We start from the raw sequence: 26,406 nt of genomic DNA on the forward strand, positions 1-26,406 counted from the left end.
GCCCTATCTAATATGGCTGTTGTGATGATTGGATAAATTAGTGTTTGTATAATGCTTAGAACAGTGCCTGGTACTCAGAATGTGCCATGTAAGTTTTAGCTGTTGTGTCATCATCACCATTATTATTCAAGATATTAGATTGACATTAAACACTTGATGTAAATTAGGCTTCTCTGAAATTATCTTCTATGTCTGGGACTGTATGTTTTGAAAAAACTTAATGTCCAAACAAAACAATTCATTTGTTTTTATTTCACACTTTATTAATCAGACACATACATAGTTGCCAATCAGAGGCCCTGATCAGCATGAGGTAATAAGAGTTTTCATAGGAAATTGATAAGATTTTGCCCCAAAGCAAAGTAATTTGACATTCTAGCTTTAGTAGCCTTATTATTGGTGAATGTGCTATTCCCTTAGGCCTTCTGAAATAATGAAACTGGTTAATAGAACCCCTAATTACAGCCTTCCATGGGTCCCCATGGGCCCATGCTGCCATGATAGGTAAACCTGAGCCAAAATATCTCTTCAATGGGCAGCTGGAGAGGCAAAGCCATAAAAGTCATAAAATATATCTCATGACTGCCCTTCCCCATGCTATTTTATAGAAGGTAGTCTGTGTTAAAAACATTTTCAACAAAGACTCACATGATAGAGGCATGCCATTGATTTCCCAATGAATAGTACAGATAGTTCTGGAAAATATGATGGAAGAATCCAAGTGTGCATGAGGTACTTCCATTGTAATGACTGTCATGGTTCTCATGCGCTTCCTCACCAGAAACCTTTTTGTAGAGACAACTGCTTTCTTATCTTGCAAATAAGTTTCGGAATAAATATATCTGAATAAAAGGCAAAAAAAAAAAAAGGGTTAAGTGATAAGGGGAAATAATAGGTAAAGAATAACATCTATTAGGACTGGGATATTTTATATTGGATATCTAGTAAAAGTATTAGTATAAATACTAGATATCCAGTGATTACAATTGCAACAACTACTTGGTTACCTGAAATATTTCATTAGGATTTCTAAAAAGTAATTCTATATTGGGTGTGGTTATAGAAGGTAAATGCTGGGCCAATGGATATTCCATACTTCTTCTTGTAAGCTTCAAGGGAATGTGGTTAGTAATTTGAGATTACTCAAGGGCATTTTGGTGTGCAGTTTTAGGGGAAGTTGGTACATTAATGGTTCCTCTACACTTCATTACTAGTTTTAGTATCACAACTGAATGGGATTAAGTCAGTTAGATTTATAAACTTTCTAAACAGAGAGAAAGAAGCCTAAGGAAGGAGGCCTAGGAAAAACAGTATCCTTGCAGAAGTAAATGTCCTACAGAGAGAAATTAAGTTTTAAGAATTTTTTTTTTCCAGAAAGGTAGAAATTAGAAGCTTGCATCGATTTATGAATATGTTTAAACATTAAGAGGTTTTGGTAGAATGAATTGATTCATTCCATCTAGGACTATATTATTGTTGAAGTGAATTGTGTTTTCATTACATTCATTAGTTACATAGTTTCATTTTGTGAAATTTAAAATAATTAGTATTTGGAGAGTAATGGGTGAAAGAAAATGCAGGAAACTGCATATCAAGATACTCACATTCTACAAAAAAAGCAACTTTGCATTTGTCTACTCTTCAACCAAGTCCTCTCTCTCTATTTCTAACAGTAAGCTCGCTATGTCTCAATTCCTCAACTGTAGACTGAGAAGGATGGACTGAATCAGAAAATCAAATGACTGGCAGGAGGGCTTATACCCATCTCCCTCCCTCCACCCTAGTCACGACAGGCAGCAATCACGGATCACAGACTCTCCCTGCTGAGCCAGTGTGAGGCCTCCGAATTCCCAATGCAGTGACCAAAGCAGCCTTCCTGTGGTCCTCATAACTCAAAGTGAACTTGAAATGAGACATGTTGGCTAGCCCCTAGTCTCTAAAATTCAAATGTTCTAAATAGTCCCCCTTTGAGGAGATAGCTAGGTTTAATTGGGCAGATGTGTTAAATGGAGAAATAGATAAATAGATAATTCATATTCTGGTAAATATGGCATAAATGTTGGTGTCTTTATATTGCCTTTTTATTGTCACTGACTGCAATCCTAGGAGGAATGCTTCCTAGTAGGAAAATTTTGACATTTTCTCACGTATTGATGTATTTACTATTATGTTTTTAGAACTGCTGAACCCATTGTTTTCTTTGTGTTCGTCACTTGGCCTCTGATCTAAAATCACCTTAAAATATTTTCTGCTAGTTTGTACCCAGTCTATGGTTCTTCTAGTTTGATCTAAAAGTTGTGTTTTCAATGTTTTCAATAGCTATTTATCCCTTGAGCCCCTTTCTAGAGCATCACTTGTTGTAGTTTTGTTAAAAACTTGAAATTACACATTTCTAAGTAGTGCATATCTGTCTCTATTCCTTTCTGGGCCCTGTTTCATTGGAAAGTTTTAGAAGTTACAGTTTGTTCCCAACTATGGGCCACAATTGGGTTCCTGTGCATTATTAGTCCTGTGTCAGTGTAGGCAAGAGTTACGCAGAGCTTTCTAATGTGAGCAGCAGCCTTTTTAAAATCATAAAATTATATTTAGCTTATGAAATGTCACTGATAAATGTGTAACCTATTGAATTATCTAAAATGATAGCAATTTCTTAAGCATATATTGAGTTTAGCACCACTCCTTGCAATCATCTCTTTTAAATAGAGGAGCAGATGGGGAAAATCAACTAATCCTCCTCCTCCTTCTCCTCCTCCTCCTCCTCCTCCTTCTCCTCCTCCTCCTTCTTCCTCCTCTCCTTCTCCTTCTCCTTCTCCTTCTCCTTCTTCTCCTCCTCCTTCTCCTTCTCCTTTTCCTCCTCCTCCTCCTCCTCCTTCTTCTTCTTTTCTTCCTTTTTTTTTTTTTTTTTTTTTCAGACACAGTCCTGTTCTGTCACCCAGGCTGGAGTGCAGTGGCATGATCCTGGCTCATTGCAACCTCTGCCTCCCGGATTCAAGCGATTCTCATGTGTCAGCCTCCCAAGTAGCTGAGATTACAGGTGTGGGCAACTGTGCCCACCCCCCAACTTCTGGTATACCTTTGAATAACACTTTACATTTTGTGGGGTGCTTTTCTGTTCCAGTTACCAGCATTAAGAAAATGTGGTCTTGTGAATATGATTGTGAGTTAGAATTTAGTAGACAGATTTTGGCTCTTCCCTGATTCTATCTCTATGACTTAAGTAACAATGACCAGTGGCCACAATCAGGGTTTCAACTCTGTAAAACAGGTGTGATGTTGCTAATTTTGTTTGTGTGTGTGGTAAAAATCAGTATTATCTCAGGGTATTTGCCTTAAGCTTTTTATAAGAAGAAAGCCGTAGTAGCATGCAAGAAGCTACTGGCAATGATCATCTAGGATGTTTGTTTCTCACTCCTATGTTCCCTGACTAACAAAGAAATAATGAAATTGTCCTTGAGCCAGAGGAATGGCTGGATGGTGCCAAGGATTTGGGTTGAATCCCCAGTGATGTTTGACATTTGTGTTAATCAGTTGGGTTTCTTGTCACCTAGAGTAATGTTAAGTTGATCAGTTGGGTTTCTTGTCACCTAGAGTAATGTTAAGTTGGTTTTGTATTGGTCAGCACAATGAAACAAGCAAACATTTTAAAAATGTTGAACATTTAGCAAACTAACAGTTATAGGTCTCTATATCCAAAGGCAACAAAACATTGTTATATGATTAAAAATAAACATAATTTACATTGACAATAAATAAATGTATACTTTAACTCATTGGAAATGTGAGTAAATAGATTAGCAGTAATTAACACATAGTACTTTAAATAATATTTTGATTGTTTTAAAAGCTAATTTTTCTATTGGACATTTACAGTGGGGCAACCAGGGTATTAATGAATCAGGTTCTGGATGGCTATCAATTTTGATAAAAATCAGGTCAAATCAGGTCAAAAGGCTTGCTCATACAATTTCCTCTTGGAGAAATTTCCTTGTGACTATTCCCAAGAAGACTAAAAAGGAAAGAAAAAAAAAAACAAACTTCTATAATAAACAAAATAGCAATATAACTTTATACAGAACGTTTATTTTCAAGGGATCCCAGAATGCTTATAAACCGTTATTCAAATCATGTACAGGAACCACTGAAGCACAACCACATTTTGGAGCCAGAAGAGGAGCTGAAATGTCAATTGGAGAGGACATTCCTGCTCTAAAAGGGGTGTGGTCTGCATGACCTAATAGGGCTTTCCTGGCTCTGATTTCTGCACGGATGTGTGGGTAGAATGCCTCTGCTTTGGAGCTGCACAAGGCTAGGCTGTATTTCTGTGGAAGATGAAAAGTGAAGGCAAATATAATAGTGGAAAGAGGAGGCATGGAATAAGGACTGTTGATGTTCCAGTCACCAAATGGCAGTGACTACACCATAGTCAACAGTGGTTTGGGCTCCTTGCCCCTAGGGTAGAACAACTCTGGGCCAGGTGCTATTTGAGCTAAGTTCTCTTATGGAAATTTTTGCAGGAAAAAATGTAATGCCTGTAATAACAGATTAGACTAGTTCACACATAGGACCCTAGAATGTTAGAGAGGATGGAGCTTAGAGATTATTCAGTCAAAAACCTTCATTTTGTCTTTGAGTAAACTAGAACGCTCTGAGGGAAAGTGAGAGCTACCCTAGATCAATATCAGAATCTTCTACAAAAAATTAGTTGGGCATGGTGGCATGCACCTGTAGTCCCAGCTACTTGGAAGGCAGAGGCAGGAGAATCGCTTGAACCCGGGAGGCGGAGGTTGCAGTGAGCCGAGTTCGTGCCACTGCACTCCAGCCTGGGCAACAGAGCGAGACTCCATCTCAAAAAAAAAAAAAAAAAAAAAGAACTTAGTGAGTCAGTAGTTACATCTCCTGTGCAATTGGAGAATGAATTCTAAAATCTTTCTAAGAGTTCTTTCGGCAATTCTGTTGACTAAGAGATTTATGCCCTCAAAAAGCAACTTGTCTTATTGTTGGAAGTCTCCCCTTAGGAACATTCTTCAAAAATACTTATTCTTTCATTGCTTTAATATACATTTATTGAGTGCCAACTATTTGCCAGGAATTAAGCAAGGTGTTGAAACACAAAGGAGGATAATTATAAAACAATAGCACCTCGCAGTTATTGGAATCACATACACGTCAGTTAGTAGGTGCTTTACATATATTAATTCGTTTACTCCTACAAGTCCATGAAGTGGACACTATTATTTTTCCTGTTACAGGCAAGGAAGACAGCACAAGTAACTTGCCAAAGATAAGTGGCTAATAAGTGGCAGAGCGAGGGTTTAAAGCAGGCATATTGGTGCTGTAGCCCATGCACTTAGCCCCAACATCATGCTGCTCTCTGACTCACCAGCTAACCAAGTAAATAAATGACAGTGATGAGGTAAATAAACAGGATTCTGTAAGAGGCTTAATGAGGAACCCCCATTAAGTCACAGTGCTCAAAAAAGATGCTTTGAAGGAAGGGAAGATTTCCAAGGAACTGGTCATGAGAAGAACCCTTTACAGAGGGAATAACAAGTGGCAAAACTTCCTGAATGAGGGTGGGGAAGAACCTGATGGGTTTTGGAGCTCAAACTTTCTTCCTCTAATGTTCACCAATTTAATCTTTCCCTACATAGAGTACATTGAGTTCCCTTGTTATTTACATTTGTTTTGTGGATAAGTTAGGCTTTTTCTTTTTAAGAATATTATTTAAACCATTGATCACTAATTTTAAAAGCAAGCCTTTACCTGTTAATAAAGCCTTTTGTAAAGACTATGAGTTTCGTCCTTCATCTCTGCTGCTTTTATTTTCTGGCACCTCAACTGATGCCTTCCTCTTTCAAATAACCATGTTTGCTAAAAATTATCACCACTGATTCTTGGCAAATTAAGGGAGTGAATGAAAATATATTTAGTGTCTACTATGTGTCAAGCATCATGGAGAGCATTCTAATACTTTATCTCATTTAATTCTCACACTTAAGTAAGTTGTATCACTAAATCATTTTACACATGGAGGCCCTGAGGCCCAGGGAGATTAACTTTGCCTGAGGCCACCCAACTGATTAGTAGCTAACCCAAGATTTGAAAAATAGGGGCCGGTGCAGTGGCTCACACCTGTAATCCCGGCACTTTGGGAGGCCAAGGCAGGCGGATCATGAGGTTAAGAGATCGAGACCATTCTGGACAACATGGTGAAACCCCGTATCTACTAAAAATACAAAAATTAGCTGGGAGTGGTGGTGTGTGCCTGTAGTCCGAGCTACTCAAGACGCTAAGGCAGGAGAATTGCTTGAACCCGGGAGGTGGAGGTTGCAGTGAGCCGAGATCGCGCCATTGCACTCCTGCCTGGCTACGGAGTGAGACTCCGTCTTTAAAAAAAAAAAAAAAAAAAAAAAAAAAAAAAAAAAAAATTGTCTGCTTGATTCCAAAAATTGCTCAATTCTTTTCTATCTATAACTCACCCAAGACTATGTATAATCTTACCTATGGCAGTGGTTTCCTAAGACAGGGCAGGATCTTCAGTGGAGTTGAGGGCCTGAGGAAGAGGCACACTTCTTCCTCAAGGGCAATCCATATGAAAAAATGGAGAGTAGAAGTTTAAAAAGGTACCCCACTTTTCACAATCCCTGTCTCTCTTTTTCCAGTTGCAAATCACTGAATGCAACCGTGTTTCCTTATGATACTCAGTGTTTAAGCATTTATAACAGTAACAGCACAAATTATGTAGCTGCTAATATTTATTGAGGACCTCCTGTGTGTCTGGTGTGTTGGTTTTATTCAGTTATCCCAGAAACTCTGTATCAGATGTTATTATATTCCTTAATTTACCAATAAACAAATTAAAGCACATAGGAGTTGGTTGACTTTTATGGTTCCTGCTTTTTCTCCCTGTATCTATATCTATAGATCTATATCTCTATCTATATATCTATATCGATCTATTTATCTGTCTATCCATCTCTGATATTAGGATATTTCCTACAATTAATGGCATCTTATAATCTCAGTCATAGCGTAGTTGTCATTGCCTATAGATGCATGCAGTTGGTCGTAGGTGATTGCAATATTTTACTTCAATTTGTGTTATACATGCATTGTTAGAACTATGTATGTTTAGTGTAATTGCCTTTTAAAAGATTTTTCTAATTGTTATCTCAAAATTTTGTTGACTTGTTGTGATCAAAAAACGTAAAATCAAAACTTACAGAATACATTTCTAATAATTTGGTTAAAAAAACCAACCTAGAGCCAATGGCATAGTACTCAAAGAAATGAAACAGCATCAATGTTCTTGTTGGCCCATGGAATGATATTGTGTTAAAGAAATTAAAGTGATAAGCAAGCATCATCTTATCATTTAATTAGCATTGCTTTTATTTCCTTACAAGTACATCAAATAAGCCTCAATGTTAGGATAGATGACATCTTAAATCTGATGAAATATGATGAACAACTTGACCAAATAAACATGGAAGATAACTGGTAATGCCTACAATCACAAGACTTGTGAAGGGTACTCTAAGAGTTTAAACCTTGGTGATTCATGTCTCAGGCTCTTGATTACTGAACTATCCTGCCTTTCAGTAGAGCAGTGAGAACTTTTTTCTATCACACATATCAAGGATGGACCAACTTATTAAAATTATTAAAAATAAAAATATATCCCACATTACACCTAGACAAATACTATATAACTTAGAATATGGCATAATAAAAATACATATTTTATCAGAGTTGATTATGGTCTCAGAATAAGATAATATACTTCAAATAGTAATATTGATTTGACCTATTGTTAGTCTTCAACAACAGTGGTTAAAGGTGGTTGCCATTTAAAAACAAAACAATATGTCCGTTCAACATGCTAGGTTCCCCTAACATTGTATTTCTTTTCCAAAGGGATGAAACTGGTGGTCCATCAGGTAGACATACCTAGATCTGGCACATAAAAAGTAAGCCAAAATACTCCATTATCTTATAACAAGAACAAAAAATAACAAACAAAGCTACTTAAGGAAGAGATAAAGAGTTTTCTGATGGAGGACTATCCTTGAAATTAAATATTTCCCTATGCAAGTTGACATTTAAGATGTATGACTTAACAGAGATAAGAAGAAATTGTGTGAAACATAACCTTAAATATTTTGGATCACATTTTCGTGAATTATGCAGCATTTGGCACAAGTTTTAGGAAACAGAAACACTCTGGGGTAATGATGAGTATTTGCACACACTTTATGTGAACATGTATGCACACTAACACGGTTATATTTATGGCATAATGCACCAGATATACAGAATATGTCTATATAAAATTGTTTTATATGTAACATTTCCGTCCTGGGACTAAATGTTGACTCTTTAAAATTTGTTTTTATGTATGCTTCCATGCCGAACTTATGGAATATAGTTGTTGTATAGCACAAATGTTCTAACTTTTCATGGGCACTCCAAAATGTCCTTTGAGAAGTCACCCTAGAGCATCCTTAGAAATGGCATGTTGTAGTCTGGACAGAACAAAGCAGCAAAAAGAAATAAGATGAAACTATGTTATCATTGGCTACCCTTTAAACATACAAAAACTCTCAGAAGAGATAATGTACTGTAGGGAAAAGCTCTGTGTGGGCATAGGGTGTGCATGGTGACCTAATGGGCCTTTTCCATCTCTAATTCCTGTGATACTGCAGATCTAAGAGATGGAGCTGGTAATTGCTCACAACATAACAGATATGTAGAGATATATACATATATTTTTTCCTCTTTCCTCCCCCCGCCTTCCCTGGAGTTCAGCTGAGAATCTCTTTAAACAAACAAAAACTGTGAGAAACTAAGAGAAGTCAGAGACTGACCTGCTTTTTAGAAGCAGAATGTGGAAAGTATGAAGATGCTAATTTGACTGCAAAGGCTGGAAAGCAAAGGGGCCTGAGCCGTTTATACTACAGGCAGTAGTTAAAAAGGGGGGAAAAAAAAACCTTGAAAAAATGGGTGTAACCCTGGGCTTTGATACAACTGGCCTTTCGGCCCCCACTTGAGATTTGCACATCCCCAAGGGAAGCTGTGGTTTGGAATAAGATGGTGCATTTAATTTCACTCAGAGAACTTATTGGACTTGGCACCAAAAGAAAGAATTTGAAGTATATTTTTTGTCGTGATTAGTGGCCCCCTCACCACAACATTTGATTATTTTGGAAAGGGAAAAGTTAAATCCTTGTAAAGTTGTGATTTACAATTTGCAAGCATCCAGGTAGGGAGTTTGACTTCTGCCAGCTTGATCATGGGATCCACATTTGATTCTAGCTCATTGATGTGAGAAAACAAAACAGTTCTGTGGGGAGAAATAGAGTTGGAAATATATCCCTTGATTATCCTGGGTGATTTTCTCTCCACACTACATCTTCTCTCATTCACGATGATTTTGGTCTCCTCTGGAACTCATAGCAAGAAACTGGCATGTGGCTGGTTTACTTTTCGTTTCTAATCTGCAGTATCTGGTATTTTTATCATGTGATTCCTTTGCCCTCACAGTTATGTAAATCTTGAGGCAAAGGAGTTAAAAGGAGTTTCTAATTTTATACCTGAAAATAGCTTTCACTGGATATTTTTTCTCAAGCTTTATAATTAAGATTGGAGATCTCGTGGGTATTTTAATACATACTCAAATATGTCCAAACAGCCAGAGGGGAAGTGAATGACCAACTGGGTAGGCTGATGAATATTTTCCTGGTAGATGCACAACTTTCCCCACAACTGTGATGCTTTATGCTTTGACATTAAGAATGCTGTTTGCAGAAGTAACATTCCTTTGAACACTCAGCTTTCTGAAATGGTGTCCCACCGCAAGGACTGGAGAAGGGTGAGTTTGAGCTCAATGCTGGAGTAACAGCCAGGCAAATTAGGTTCTGTCCTAATGTCTAACATGGAAGTATGGTCAGTCAGGTCTTGAAATAAATCTTAAAGTAGTCTTAAACATAATAAATTCCACCTCTTCTACTACTTTTGAATTTTTTGGGTCTATTTCTAGTTGAATTTGGGCTTGTTGGAAAACTGTCTTGAGTATTTGGGCAGTGAGTTTTCACCACGCTTCCTAAGTGAAAGCAGTTTGCTGAATAATGTCAATATAGCAATGTTAGTGGTATTGCTGGCAGAAGGAAAATGCTTTTTACTCTCATTCTGCACTTGAGGAGGAGATAAAGATAAATTCAGAAGTTTCATTGATACTTCAGAAGTGCTATACTTGTCCTGATTTGAGCATGGTGGTCAGGCATGGATGATTGATAGCAAAGAGCCTAGGTTCTAGTCCCAGCTGGTGGTGAAACCTTGGGCAAATGATTGATCTTCCCTAAGCCTCAGTTTTCTCATCTGTAAGATGGAGTAAATCTTCTGCAAGATGGAGTAAGTACTTCATTTAGTTGTTGAGGGGATGGAAAGAGTTAATGTAAATATATTATTAATGGTTGGCATGTAGTAACAAATTCAATAACTGTTAGCTCTTGTTGCTGTTTGTTATTGACCTCATTAGCAGCATATTTCCTGGTTATCTATGCTGGTAAGTTTAGATTCATTTTCTCTGTGGAGGTGAAATGTGAAATCAGCTTTCTCTTTCCACTCTCACTGATTTAATGCCAGTGAATCAACGACAGCTTTCTTATCCGACCCTACCTTTGCAAAACTATTGAAAAACTTGAATTAAAAGCCAATCAATCCCATATTAATGAGGTATCTTTCAATTGATGGAGATAAAAAATCAACTCAATCTCTCTTTTATATTTTCTTATGTTTCCAGGAATTCTGTCCTGTGGACTTTTTTCTTCCCTTGCCACTTCTCCCCTCCTCTTGCTCGTTATCCTCTCTCTCTGGGTCACACACACACACTCACTCACACACACACACACACACACACACACACACATTTTTAATCTCTCTCCCTCCCTTTTCCAGGACTTACTTTCCTGTATGATGGATTCATTTTAAACAAACTATCTCCACATGATGGCAAATATGACACTCAGTGTCTGTAATGGATATACATTAACAGGTTACCACTGTGCCCTGTTTTTCTCTACATGTAATCTTCTTTATATGGGAATAATTTTTTTCAGTGAATATCTTTATTACTGTTTTTTCTTTATTTCTTATAAAAAATGGGATACATGTGCAGAATGTGCAGGTTTGTTACATAGGTATACGTGTGCCATGGTGGTTTGCTGCACCTATTGACCCATCCTTTAAGTTCCCTCCCCTCATCCTCTACCCCTCTGGTGTGTGTTGCTCCCCTCCCTGTGTCCATGTGTTCTCAATGTTCAACTCCCACTCATGAGTGAGAACATGCAGTGTTTGGTTTTCTGTTTCTGTTAAATTACTGAGGATGATGACTTCCAGCTTCATTCATGTCCCTGCAAAGGACATGATCTCATTCCTTCTTATGGCTGCATAGTATTCCATGGTATATATGTGCCACATTTTCTTCATTCAATCTATCATTGATGGACATTTGGGTTGGTTTCATGTCTTTGCTATTGTAAATAGTGCTGCAATAAATATACATGTGCATGTGTCTTTATAGTAGAATGATTTATAATCTTTTGGGTATATACCCAGTAATGGGATTGCTGGGTCAAGTAGTATTTCAGGTTCTAGATCCTTGAGGAATCACCATACTGTCTTCCACAATGGTGAACTGATTTACATTTTATATGGGAATAATTTTGTAATGCACTTGCCTAAAATAACGTGACCCTCCTGTCTCCTATAAACATATTTACCCCTTCCAAAGGAGAAATAAAGCTAAATCTTGCCCTGTCACTGCAGCTCAGGTGTATCTTCAGGATCTTTGAGGAGTATATATTTGCCTTGAGTTTGATTTTGATGTGGAAATTCCATGGTTCACTAACTGAATGCTTAATGGTATTTTCTAGTGTCCCCTCCATGGATGATAGAGCAGGAAGGAAAGGATAAATTTATTAAAACTACCACTTAGAAAAAGAGAGAAAGGGAAACAACTTACAATGGTCAGGAGTTTTTGGCATATATCATATTCTTTTGGACTGGAGTAGAAGGACTGCTCCCTTCCGGTAGTAGAGAGCTTTCCATGGTCCCCCAATCTGGCTGCCCTAAGATCTGCTATCTGAAAGGTATCTCTTGTCCATTGTGTCACAGCCTCATCTGAGAGGGACAAAGGTCCTTGTGCCATGACAAAGTGGCTTCAGCAGCTCATGTCATCCTCATAGGAGCCAGTAACTAGGGGACTGACTCAGGGGTTGGCAATTCCTAGTTCTTTATTTGCCAATTTTGAATTTCCTTGATAAATACCTTTAAAAACCTAAAATTCTGTCTATTTTTTGAACTTTAAGAGCTTCTACATATTATTGATTCTAAGATGCACATTTTGTTTTTTAAAAATTTATTTTTTATTCCAATAGGTTTTTAAGGAGAAGGTGGTGTTTGGTTATATGCATAAGTTCTCTAGTGGTGATTTCTGAGATTTTGGTGCACCCATCCCCCAGGCAGTGTACAGTGTACCCAACGTGTAGTCTTTTATTTCTCACCCACTTCCCACTCTTTGTCCCGAGTTCCCAAAGTCCATCGTATAAGATGTACATTTTCTTTTCACCTTTTAACATTTCTGAACTTGGGAAGTGTGTTACAATCAGCAGTGGCTTAGATTAAAAAAAAAAAAAAAAAAAAAAGTTAGTTCCTAAATCCAGTGAATGCTGGTGTCAAGGGCTAGATTCTAGACCCTGGTCTAGGTGTATCTTCTTTCAGTAAGAGCCTTGGCATTTTACTCACACCTTCCCTACCACCCGTGCTGGCAATGAATGCACTAAAAAAGGCAAAAGCCACTCGTATAAAATTCACTGGTTAGAGTGATTAAGAAGTGGGTGGGGCATGATAGGCAAAGTGAAACACATCAATGTACCCATGAATTACTTTCATAATATTTCACGTTTGACTATTTACTGTTGTAAGTATGTTTGATGTTCATCAATATCATTTACATTAGTATTGACATTATGTAGGATATTTACTATATTCTCTTTCAAAACATCTCTTGATACAGCTCGCAAAAATATAATGAAGCTTGTATTTGATTCACATGGTTATGATGGAACTTGACATTTGAAAAATTTTCACGTGCTAGTAAATTCACCAGTGCGGTCTCTCTTTATTTATAATCTCTACGGAAGTATTGTCATTTCTCTGTTTTTTATTGTGTGTGCATTTGTTTTTATTTTCTTTTAGTTAACATCAGCAGAATCCATGTAGTCTTTTGCAGATTGAGTCTATTCTCAGACGACTGTTGGATTTAGTATATCTCCAAAGCGCAGAGTTTAGACTCATTTATGACAAAGACAACATCACATCAGTCTTCTTTTCATCCAGCCCTCTCAGTTCTGTATCTATTTACTGTGCCCACTTCCTTTCCAGTCTGCACTTCAGTAACTCAGTACCTTTCCATTCCTTAAAAGACACCTTTATCAAAACCCTCATCAAGAAGTAGGCCTGGCACTCATTACTGTTATTTGGAATGAATTAGTGTCAAGTCTAGTTGCGCTTTCATTTTACACTAAGACATTTAGGAAAACTATTTCTCACTGAGCAGGCTGAAGGAGTAGACTTCACCCTTTTCCCCGGAAGTATGTCTAGTGAAAATACTACTCACACCGATTAAAAATAAAGTTGAGCTTGGAAGATGGGTTAGGTAAAGATCTAGATCAGTGCTTATCAAGCTTAATCTTGATAATCATAAAATTATCTTGAGCATTTAAAAAATGTAGTTTCCTGGGCCCAGTTCCAGACTCATCGGGTCAACCTCTCAGGAATAAGGTCTTGAGAATGGTATTTTTAATGAGCTCCCCAGGCAGTTCTTGTGACCAGGCAAGTTGTTATAAAATAAGCCAATAACAGGAGAGGATGTAAACATAAGAGAATACAGTGGATGCCACAAGATACGACATGACATGCAAAAGGGTAAAACTTTGATCTGTTTTTCAAGCACATATATAGTTGGCATAATCACTGAAATTGTATTGCTTCTCTTAGAATTTATCTTTCCTATATCATAAAACTTTAATATATCCAAGAGGTAGAAGGTTGCATGCTGTTGGAAACCAGGGAGAATAAATAAGACTAAATCCCACAAGCTACAAATACAGAGAGTTTCTGGAATCCAGATAGGCTGCTGCATCCAGATACATAAACAATCCATTGACCTTGTTTTTCTCCTGCATAGTAACTTGACTCCAAATTTAGCATTGCTTTGCTTTCTTCGTTTACTTTGGTCTTTCTAATATGAAGTTATTCCACAAGTGTTTTTATTACTTTAGGGAAGGGCACTTTTATAGGTAAAATGATGAATATCATAATCTTTAATAACTTTGTACTATTTAATATTTCTGTAGTTAGGAACTCAATTAAAAGTGTTCCAACATTAATTTTTAAATTAAATTACCACCTACCCAGGTGATATTGAAATAAGTAAAATGTATTTCTTTACATAATTTAGACAGTGCTGAGTTGCAGATATCTTCACAGAGGGATAAAACTAGGATAATCAAAGGTGTTGACAAAAGATATATTCTAAAGTATGATGGTCCCTTTTTAAACAAAACCTTTTTATGGCAAGTATTCATGCCACTTGTAATTCATTCAACACTTCTAATGTAATTATTTAATTTGTTTTTTAAATGTATAGTATGTTAGCTTAGGTACATAAATTTTATATTCCATGCAGTCTATGGTTTATAAATCTGTGGCCAGTTACTAGTGGCATTTCTGTTGGCCTGAAAAAAGAGACCGAACTGCTCACGGTCTGAGATCATCTGTCCTATGGTTTTCCAGATCTCCTCGTGTAAGGATTTGTGAACCCAGCAAAGAGAAAGAGTTAAGCCTATTCTCCTAGTTGGCAGAAACTTTGTAGTTTAAAATTACATACTGACTCTGGTGTAGAGACACAAGAAATTATAGAGCAGACACTGTCCAGGACAACGTATAATTTAAAATGTACTAAGGAATGTATGCCGCATGGCAAAGTAAGTGAAGTGCTTCTTCAAATATAAGTGTTTTGCATAGAAAGGCAGTAATTATCCACTCCTAGGGAAATGTTTGCATTCATTCTAAATCAATATTTACTATTCATTTCTTGTGTTCAACAAAACAGGGATTTAACTTTTTTTTAAAATTTTAATGAAGCACTAAGACTACAATAATTCTACAATGTAATTGTCTTGATATGAAATATTGCTAAATGGTGTTGCTATTTCGAGAAAGAGCAGTGTGAAATGGAAGGGTATCCCTATTTGTGAAATGTTACTTTAGGAACATTCAATTCAAACTCAGCCAAGCAGGGCGACTCACCCATTTTCAAAGATAACTTAAGCTGTCTCCTTGGTAAGGCCCTAAACTAGGTTCATTTAGATGAGTCTTTGCCTTTATATTTGTTTTCTTTTTTCTCCTAACACACTCCTTCTTCGTAATGATTCTGTTTCAATTCAACTGTTCCCTTTTAGGGTGTGTGTGTGAGAGAGAGAAACTCTCCTATAAATTGGAACTTTTTTTTTTTCCTGCAGAAAGAAAAGATTTCTTGCCCCCTTCCCCTCCAAATTCCCCCTGGCTTTTTAGATCAAAAGGACATCAAAGAAAATGTTGGAGGAAAATATAAGAAAATAGGGCACATGAACACTGTATTCTGAGACAAGACTGAAGGTCTCCAGCATATTTTTATTTATGGAGCTTATGATCTGATCATTCTATGACTTTTCCTCAGAAAATGACTATAATTTTTTATTATGGAGTCCAAAAAAGAACTGGACAATATAACAATATGTTATATTACAACATGAATAGTCCTTTTCTTGGCCACAGAAACAATAACGGCTTTGCCACTGAGTTTCAGTCAGGACAGAGCCCATCGTGCACGCTGTTACGTTACCAAATGCCACATAAATGCTCAAGTTTCTGTGAGCAAATATTTTTGCCTTCTACTTTTATGTGTAATTTTGAACTTATCGTTTTCTGTTCTTTTTCCTTTGCTTTTTCATTTTCGTTCCTATGTTGGGTAAGGTCAAGGAAACGTCTCTGAAAATCTCACCATTCCCATGAGGTTTTTCAGATTTTTATATTGATCATCTATTTGATATTGCAATTTAATACAAATCATATTTTCAGATTCACAGATTCTATAGTGTCTCAATGTTAAAATGAGATTCAGAGTAGAGAAGGAGCCAAAAGTAAATGATATACCTTTACAATTTTATCACATATTTCCTTTGGCTGCTCTGACTTTCAAATATCGTAGAACAGCAGTGCAGATGGGTCTGTACTAACATTCCCTCTCCTTCCCTTCCTGCCATTCATAATTCATGTGAGCTCTTTGAGTGAATTAGTCTTTGGTGTGCACTCTGGGGACAAATAATATCATTTATGTATTGTGATTGCTACTCTAGTTTATCTTCCTTTTTATTGACAAGAAACAAGGGTGTTGCTTGTAGTTATGAAAGTAAATTGGGTGCAGAAATTGTCCTTCTCTTTCTGAGAGAGGCACCTTCTTTCTGCAGGAAATGCTATTGTAAACTGTACTATTATAAATGGTGTGTTAGTTCTCAAAATATTCCTGTCTCAATGTATGAAGCAACAAAGTGTTCCTTTAGCATTCAGTAGAGAGAGCCAATGGAAAAGCACGCTGTTAAGGACACGTTCCTAAAGTCTGGAAAATCAATGGGACACTAAAAAGGGAGCTGAAGTGGACCGGAAGGAACCTCTTGAGGGTCATTTAAAGAACCAGAAACTGATTATGAACAGAGCTTTTACCCAAGGAACTGGAGGGGGCCAGCAAACCCATTCTTCTGCACTCCAGTTAAATATCTAATAGTTGAGATGTTTTCTGCACAGCCCATAAAGGATAATGAGGAAGGCTTTGATAGCCTTAAAGAACGTCACTCTGTGGCCTCTCACAAAAACATGATCTGAGTATAAGTGGCAAATGCATGCAGACCCCAAAATAAAGAGGGGCAATACCAGCTAGGTAAGTTACCTTGTTGATTTCATAGGAGAGGGGTCATAATAGAACTCTGTACCTGAGGAAAAATAAAAGTAAGGAATGTCAGAATGTGAAATCTGAGGTCTCATTTACTTAAGCATAGACCTTCTAGAGACCTTGAAATTTTCTGTAATTTTACCTCTACATGGTGACTATTTCATGTAGGTCAAATTAAGGATGAACCTGCATTCTTTGTTTTGTTATATTGTATTTTCGGGGTGAAGAATTATCCCTTATATTAATTGGGGTTAAAATATTTTTATATTAGTCCTCGCAATCAGTTCTGAGTTAGTCTTCTATAATTCTTATCTTTACCCTCTAGTTCCAGCAAAGATAGACTTTATGAATAATTTTTTTAAAAGAAGATATTTGTGTTGACATATTTATATCGTTTGATAACGAAAAACATAGTTTTGTTAACTGTTCTTTTTATGATGACCTTTGCTACTCTTAGCAAAAGTCTATTCAAAAGAGAAACCTTAACATCCTCTCCCAAGGCACTGAAGACACTTGCACTGACCTTGTTATTCACTCTTTTAGAATGAGACACTTACATTGAATAAGAGAATAGTTGAATACTTCTATTCACAGATATAGTTTGTTACATTGTGAACAGGCTAGTCTACCTAGAATGAAACAATGCTTTCTCCTGGGCTCCAGGCAAGAATTGATCAATCAGTCAATTACTTAACAGACATTGCACACCTTCTTGGCATGGCATCCAAACAACTATTGAGAGTTAGCTGAAGCAAGACAGCTGCAAACAGAATAGATAACAATCCATGCTCCAAGACTCTCCTTATTTAACTCACACTACCAAAATTTACTGCACTATGGTGGTATGTCTGAAAATGTGGCCTTCCATAAGAATCAAATAATTATACTCTTTGAATAGATGATGTGAGAAAGAAAAGGGCTCTGAAAGTGCAAGGAATATCCTCAACTAATCACTGAAAGCCTAGTGCTTACATTTACATGAGTGTACAGACTGTGTATTCTAGCACTGCAATCCTGGAAGACTGACACGCATATGGCAGGGAACGGTGCCAAATCAAACCTGGTCATCACTCACACCTGGATGTGTTTCAGTCCCCAGTGGGGTCCAGTGCAGTATCATTCATGGTTAGGTGCCTCCTCTTATAATTACTTCACTGTCTATGTCAGCACTTCTCAAACTTTTTGCTTTCAGGATCCTGTTACACTAAAAAGTTATTGAGAACATGCAATAATTATGTGTAATAGCTATCAATATTACCCTACCAGAAATTAAAACTGACATTTTAAACATTCACTTATTAATATGTTCTCAAAATATCTATTCCATGTTAACGTAAATGTGGTTTTATTTGATTAAAAAATAACCACATTTTTTCCAAGCCAAAAATATTTAGTGGGAAGAGTAGCACTGTATTTGTATAGTACCATTTTATAATGAGATTTTAGTAAATCTCATTGTCTGGGATCTTATGTCTGCTTCTTCATTCAATTTATTGTCATATTGAATAGTATCTTGCCTCTGGAAAAACCTCCTTTGTACACCCATGAGAAAGAGGATGAAAAAAAACAAAATCATCTTAATATTACTATGCAAATAAATAGTTTTGATCCTGCAGAATCTCCACAATGCTAATTTTGTAAAACATTGAATCCACATGACTATCTACACTCTCCTGTATGATGGGTTCAGCATAACCTGACACTTAATAGGTACTTTCATGTATACCTGTGTGATTATGGAGAACATTCTCTCACCCTGAATCTCTTCTCAGGACCACTTCTCTTTACCTTCAAATAAGTTTAATGAAGAAAAGGAGAATATAATAAAAATGAAGAAAATAGACCCGTGGGATCCTTATGAGGAACAAAATTATATTCCTGGGACTCTAGATTTCTGTAATCCCTCTGAAGTAGTCAACCTTAGTGGGTTCTAAAATGATTTCAGAAACATATTAGTTTCAAAGAAAATAGGATATTGAAAGTGTGTTGTGTGGCATGGATGGGGCCCAGCTAAACAACACATGTAGATCCTGCTGCTGTTTTATCATCTGATCATTGGTGCAACATAGCACAGCTTATTAACGTAAGTGCCATAGTTTTCAGATAGGTATAATCATCTGCGAATAGTCAAATTAATCTATTCAAAGTATCGTAAGCCTTGAAAAAGCAACAGAAGTATTTTCACGGTTTGAAATCGGGTTTTTGATAATGCGAGTTTAAGATCGACATTTCTCATCTATTTGTTTAGCTAATGCTTGTTGATCACCTACTATGTAGTGTGGAAAAAACATACAAGGAGATATATCCTCTGCCTTCAAATATCTTACAGTCTAGTGAAATCTACCAGTAAAGCACAACAGTTAATGATGCAGAGTAATAAATGTTAGGGAGACCAAGATGACTCAAGAATGCATAAAAGAGGACATGGCCCAATCTTGTAGGAAGAGTGAGGCTTCCTAGGAAAAGTAAAGGTATCTTAAGAATGAATGGAATTGGTCTGGTTGGAATTCATATGGAACAGGGAAGATATGCCAAGTAGAAGGCAAGTTGAGAGAGCACGCAATTTGTTTGCTGATGTGAGAGAATTTCTGATGGCTGGAGTGAGGAGTGTGTGGGTCAAAAAGAGAGGGATTAGAAATGTGAACAAAGAGAAGGGAAGTGACTTGAAAAAAGTTTGAACTTATTTTTGAGATGATTATGGAGTCCTCAAAGGGTTTTAATGGAAAGATAATCACAAATAAGCTTGCATTTTATCAAATTCACTTTGGCTTCAATTTAGACATAGAAGCCGTGACTAGTTAACAGACTGTTGTGCTGACCCTAGAGAAAGGGGCTGGAGGCCTACATAGGGAAGCAGTTGAAGTGATCATGGAAAAGTGGAAAAATTCTAGATATATTGAGAAAGGTGAATGAACAGGCTTTAATGATTGCTACAGATGTGAGGACAGGGTGAAGAGCAATATTTAGTGTTTTCAGTAGGTTGCTGACATAGCAATTGAATACTTTCATTGAAATAGGGAGTCCAGTAGGAGGAATATACTGGTGCAGATGTAGGAGACAGGAAATGAATTCAGTACTTTTGAGATATCCAAGTGGATATCTCATGTTGAGTATTGCACGGCATCTGTGGAATCCACTAGAATATGAAATCCATCAGACTGAAGATTCATGACATTATGGAGTTCACTAAATTATGGAATCCACTTGACTAACTTCCATAAAATGGAAAGCCTTATTACTTTGCTTCTTATTCTTATCCCTGTGTGTGTGTGTGTGTGTGTGTGTGTGTGTGTGTGTGTGTGTGTATCCTACTGTATTACTCCATTCATGCTGCTATAAAGACATACCCAAGACTGGGAAGAAAAAGACATTTAAATGGACTTACAGTTCTGTATGGCTAGAGAGGCCTCAGAATCATGGCGGGAGGCAAAAGGCACTTCTTACATGGCAGCAGCCAGAGAAAATGAGAGAGATGCAAAAGTGGAAACCCCTGATAAAACCATCAGATCTCGTGAGGCTTATTCACTACCATGAGACCAGTATGGGGGAAACTGGCCCTATGATTCAAATTATCTCCCACTGGGTCCCTCCCACAACACATGGGAATTCTGTGTACAATTCAAGATGATATTTCAGTGGGGACACAGCCAAACCATATCTCCTACTGTATATCAGATGCATAAAGTTCAATAAATATTTATATAATAAATTAAAATTAGCATGAATAAAAAATCTGAAGCTCAGAGGAGAGATTTAGAATGGCTTTATAGATTTGGAAGTCATTAGCATATGGATGAGATTGAGGTCAAGGGAGTAGCTGCAATAAGCACAGGTAGATAATGTAGAGTGAAATGAGAAAGGACATTAAAAAGTGTCTGGAGGAATTGCAACTTATTAGTAGATAAGGAATAGACAGAGGAAACTAAAAAGTAACTTAAGAAACAGAGGAAAATGAACCTATAAACACTACAGAAAAGAAGAGCCAAAAATAAATTATATCAATCAATGTTTTTACAAGCAACAGTGGCTGACTACCTTATACAAATATAACTTTACTGAAGAATATCCGGAGATAACAGACATGATGAGGATATGGAGAAACAGATTTGGAAAATGGGTATGAACAAACCAAGCTCTGGAGAATTGGATAGCATAAAAGACAATAAATGCAATGCAGATAGAATTGGGAGATGGGTTGTCACTGCCAGTAAATGAAAATGGTCTCTAACTATCCCTACATCTGGACTTGATCAAGCTTCAAGCCCTAGGAGAAAGTATCTGATTAACTGAGCCTTGCTTACAGCACTGCACCTTGTTCTAGGGAAAAGAGAAGGTTTTGTCCTTTCAATTTCCATAAATGAGAAGCAACTATCACCCACCAAAACTCTATACCAATGGAGCACTCCCCCAAAGGTAAGTAGAAATGACAGTAGGAGGGGGAGGGTACAGGTTGAGTTGAAGAACAACAACAAAATGACAAAGGTCATTATGAGACAAAATATAGAAAACTATGGCGATCTGGTAAATACAGATAAATTTGGATAAAAGATAAAAGACTTATTCATTGGCAGTAGCAACAAGAAGGTTATCAGTAACTTAGGTAAGTGCAGTGCGAGTAGAGTGCTGGAAACCGGTAGTGTTAGAAACCAGAAAAGAATAAGCGAGGAGTGAGAGTTGAGTGAGAGAGTAGAAATAAGGTAGACAACTCTTTTAAGAATTTTAGTATGCAATAAAACAAAATTTAATTTGTTTTATGATTTGAAAAATTCAGAATTGTAGGGAAAACAATTCACTCTTAGGTAGGGATTTGCTAATTCTGATGGTCAGGGTAGGAGTTTTAAAGCTTGCAAGACCATCGATGGATACATTTCTGTATCTGGGCATTTGTCTATACACTGGAATCCTTTCCTCTTTTTGTAGGACATCAATAAGTTGCAGAACTCTTTAAGTGCCTTTGCCTTCGCCTCTTAAGGTCTTGGCTAATGATTTACCACCTTAATGCCTTAATATACAGTGCTGTTATGCTTAATATTGATGTCTTCACAGTTAGAACCTACTAGCATTGTCTCCTTAAGAAGGATTAAAGAAGTTCAGAGCTCCAGTTATATAATTTTGTTTCTCATAAGGATCCCACGAACTAGGATTTCAGGCACATTGAGGACAGGAGCTATTCCTCACAGTACTGACCACAGTATTGAGCACAAAATGGTGCCCATGCTCAGGGAATACTGATTGATTAGTTTATTGATTTTTGAGAACATTGACTAAAGTGATATTTACCTACAAATTTTCACAAAAGATAATTTTTGTTTTCTTTTTGGAAGTTTCATTTGACATATTTGTTTCTCCCTTTATCAGTTCCCCTATGCAAAGTTGTTATGAGAAAGCATGAAAAATGTGCATTTTTGCATTTTAAGAAAGAATAAATTTTTAGATTGGCAACATTGAAAACAAACTGAAACCAATGAAAAGTGTATTTTACTGCCTTATATCTAAAAATGGCACTGCCCAATTTAAGCTATTTTTAAAACCTGTATATTCATACAGGTTGCATACCAAAATGAAAATTGGTGAGCTATAAACCCTTGAAAAACAGAGTTTATAATGGAAACAGTAATTGACCCTTAAGTACAACATCAAAAATACAATACTATATAATACAAAGCCCAGGGCTTGGGATCCCATCTCTGCTCTAACCTCAGACTGGCACACTAACCCAACACCACAAAGCCAACTAATAGTTATATTTTGAGATGTTTTCTTCTTACATGGCAGGGAAAATGGATAAGTGATCCAATAGCCACATGCAGCTAAGTTTCACAGAACCAGCACCCTAAATATCTTTAATAAACTCACAACTCTTTTTCAGGGCCAATACCCTGTGAAATAATTGGACTTGCTTAGAAAAACAATTTATTTATTGTTTTTAAATGGAAACTCCTATCCCTGAAGTCGTGCTATGTTGCATCGTGGTCTTTGGGTATGTGACATTATACCACAGGATGCGGTGAGGCTAGAATGACCAGTTGTCAGGAAAGCTCATGGAATCACGGAACACACTCAGAATATTTAGAGTTGTCTTCAACTTTGCTCTAGTTCATAGTTGGTCCAGTTTTCCCATTTTCTAAGCCACAACTACCCATTTTTATCATGAGAAAATGTGATCTAAACTAAAGAGAAAAATGCAAGTATTAAACTTGATTAATGAGATCTGAAGGGTAAATTCAGAGTGCGGGTTTCAATTTCAACTTGGCTCTAGGCAAAGAGGGGTGTGTGCATAAATACAAAGAATCTTAACCCATACTCTTTTGTTGTTGCTGTTATGGTGTGGAGGCGAAGGGGTTAAGGGAGTTTATTGCTAAAGAAGGAAAGTTCAGAGATTCCTTTCATTTTAAAGTTGAAATATGTGAGCATTGCCAGCTTATTTTTTTAAGAACCTTCCAAAGAATTTGTCAGCTGAAAATAGTCAAGATTTTGCCTTCTAAAATGTCATCTATTTACACAAATTGAGCAGGACTATTTGGTGTTTCCTTCTTGGGCATTCTGTTTCTGTTGCCTGAATACCTTATGAACTTGGTAAATGAGCGAAATATTATTGATTTCATTTATCTATATAAAACCTTTTCCTGTATATTCTGTGACCAAGACACTAACTGAGCTTTGGAGTAAGGACCGTGGGAGAGGGTTGGAATTGGGACAGAGAAGGGTATTTTCTTTGTGGGAGTGTTCAGAGGATTTTAGAAGGGATGCTGTCTTTTCTAGGATTTAGCAATTTTGCTAATTGTAATTAAAATGTTGTCCTTGTATGGTGATATGAATAGCTAATATGCATCTTAAAATTTTAGTGCTTAAAAATAAATACAAATCAATTCTGATGTCACAACAGAGCACTTTTATGGCATTTTTCATGTCTTTCTTTAAGTACTAAGATCTGTCTCAGATAACTTCAGGGTATTATGAATTCTGTTATTTACTTAATGTTAGATTTTTTAAAGCCCCCCCGACACACATATTTGAACACAAATATATACCTTCTTCCTTATTTTCTCTTTTATTCCCTCTTTCATTCCTTATAATTCATTCATATACTATATTTGCTTCATCCTAATTTCTACTCTTCGTGCATTCTGTATTTTCTTTCAAGGCTTGTTACAACTACCCATAAATAATTATGTAGTGGGTTAAGATTTTGAAATGTTAGCTGATACATTCCCTTTTATATCCTTGTACCCTTAGTTCTTCCCCTAAAATTCAGGAAAGTAATAACATGGTGAAGTGCTAAGTAAAAATTGGTAAAGTCTTAGCTTTTGAGTTTTGAAAGCCTATTTTTCCAGGGAAGTAGAAATAACTCAGGGCATAGACAAAACATTTGAAAAACTACCCAATAAATTCAGAGCCAAGCTGCCTTATTACCGTTAGATAAAACCTTCTCAGCCTGGGGAGGTGTACAGAAAGTTGGAAAATAAACATTGAATATTTCAAATTGGTGGGTCCCTGACAAAAGAACAAGACCCTGCATCCTTCTCTTTGGTTAGTCCTAGGTGGGTGGGAAGGATGTGTAAGGGGGAGGGAAAGCGGGGCAACAGTTACTCAAAACAGGATATGTCAAAGCACCAAAGGGGCTCACGCAGAGCCAAGGCTTCAGGCAAGGACATCAAGTGTCAAGGTCACAGCCTGAATGGGAACCTCTGAGATGTCTGGTGTCCTGGTCTTCACCCAGTAGTCCACACGGGCTGCTTCTGGATCCTGCCTGCCAACCCAATTCTCGGGACTGGTGGTTTTCTCTTTTTCTCTTCTTTTCCAGGCCCCCTCTTGCATCTCTGAGCAAAATTGTGCCAGTCTCATGGTCTGCCGGGGTCACAGGAATCTCTGAGAGGCCTTTTGTCATATTTTTGGCTACGCCTAAGCACATGGGCATTATGCTACTGTCATGAGATGCAAACACTCTCTGAGCCAAGTCAGATCCACCAGGCCTGACAGCCTGCAGCCTGCTGCCCCCACCCCCAAGTCTCCATGTGGGAAAGGAGCACCGGTCTCCTCACATTCAGGTTTCTAGCCAATCTAAGATTTCTGTTTTTCCCTTGCCTGAACCTGACTAGGTAGAAAAGGAAGCAGATAGACAGAAATCTTTCTTCAGGACTCACTTACCATGTAACCTATCATCCTCCAGGAAATTGTATCCTTTATCTTGAAATATGATAGCTTGATTCTAACTCGTTAATTAATACATTTTGTACAACCTAAGGTTTATTTCTTTGCTTCCTTTTGAGGACTAAGCTAAGAATAGACTTGTTTGTTTGAATTTTTTTTTTTTTAATTTAAGTTGTGGCATATTCCTTTCCTGAGGCAAAAGCATGGACGATATTAATTGGCTAAATAAAGAAAGTCCAAGAAAATATATAGAAAATATATGAATTCTCATTTCAAATTATCACCCTACCACAATTATTTGTGCAGTTATTCATTTAATACACATTTCTCCTGCTAAAATATAAGCTCTTTTGAAGGCAGTGTCACTTTTGTGTTTATCACTCTATGCTCAGCAACTTGTACCATTGCCTGAAACATAGTTAGTGCTCAATAAATATTTATTTAATAAATGAATAATAACATATTAAATGCCTAAATCAATTCTTGTTACTACTAGGTGTTACTTCATCCATCCATAATGCAAAATTAGAATTAGGTAAGATACAGTGAGCCTTTTTGTTTTTTAACCATTGTTGATCTGAGCGAGATTTGAATAATCTGTTAAGAGAAAAATCATCATTTAGATTAGTGTAGAATTTCTGGCAAACTGATGAACTCAGAGTAGTTAAAAATTCTTTTTAAGTATAACTCTACAAGGTACACAAGGTTATGATGAAGAACACAAGACTCATGAAAACTTTGTTCTTAGTTCCGAGTATTTGTAATAAAGTAATTTTCTTTTTTAAAAAGGATGCTGTAAGGTTTTTATTTTATTCTTGGCTCAAAGCAAAGATTTCAGGTGAATTCATCTTTGATTCTTTTTTGAGGTGCTCTCTAAAACTCTCTATTTCAATAACAATTACCTGCTAAAAATTCCTGCTCCCTAGGCTGTTGTACCTGAATGTAGTTTTCATTGACCTAAATGGAGAGGAAAAGTGTGTTGCCAAAGGGAGATACTCCAGAGATTCTCTCTTCTGTGGTCATAGAAGTGTGTATGTGTATTTGTGTGCATACGTGCCCAAGAGTCACTAATCTACATGTTTTCACCCATGCAAGAAAAAAGAATTCAATTCTGGGAATTAAAACTTAGACTTAATGTATACCTCCAACTGTATAGGACATACAGATTAACAGAGGGGAATATTCCTATTCTACTCAATGATTCC

General features: G+C 36.8%; 1 long non-coding RNA gene across 1 annotated transcript in view; it reads right to left on the minus strand.

The window, feature by feature from the left end:
- Positions 1-637: 637 nt before the first annotated feature.
- The window catches only part of LOC105492621 (uncharacterized), a 53,193-nt gene continuing 27,424 nt past the window's right edge, over positions 638-26,406 (minus strand). Inside the window, exons 3-4 of the long non-coding RNA XR_011609745.1 lie at positions 17,048-17,090; positions 638-842 (exon numbers count right to left, since the gene is read on the minus strand). This is a non-coding gene — a long non-coding RNA (uncharacterized lncRNA). The remainder of the gene's footprint in view (positions 843-17,047; positions 17,091-26,406) is intronic.

Source organism: Macaca nemestrina, chromosome 11, assembly GCF_043159975.1.
Source record: "Macaca nemestrina isolate mMacNem1 chromosome 11, mMacNem.hap1, whole genome shotgun sequence".
Taxonomy (NCBI): domain Eukaryota; kingdom Metazoa; phylum Chordata; class Mammalia; order Primates; family Cercopithecidae; genus Macaca; species Macaca nemestrina.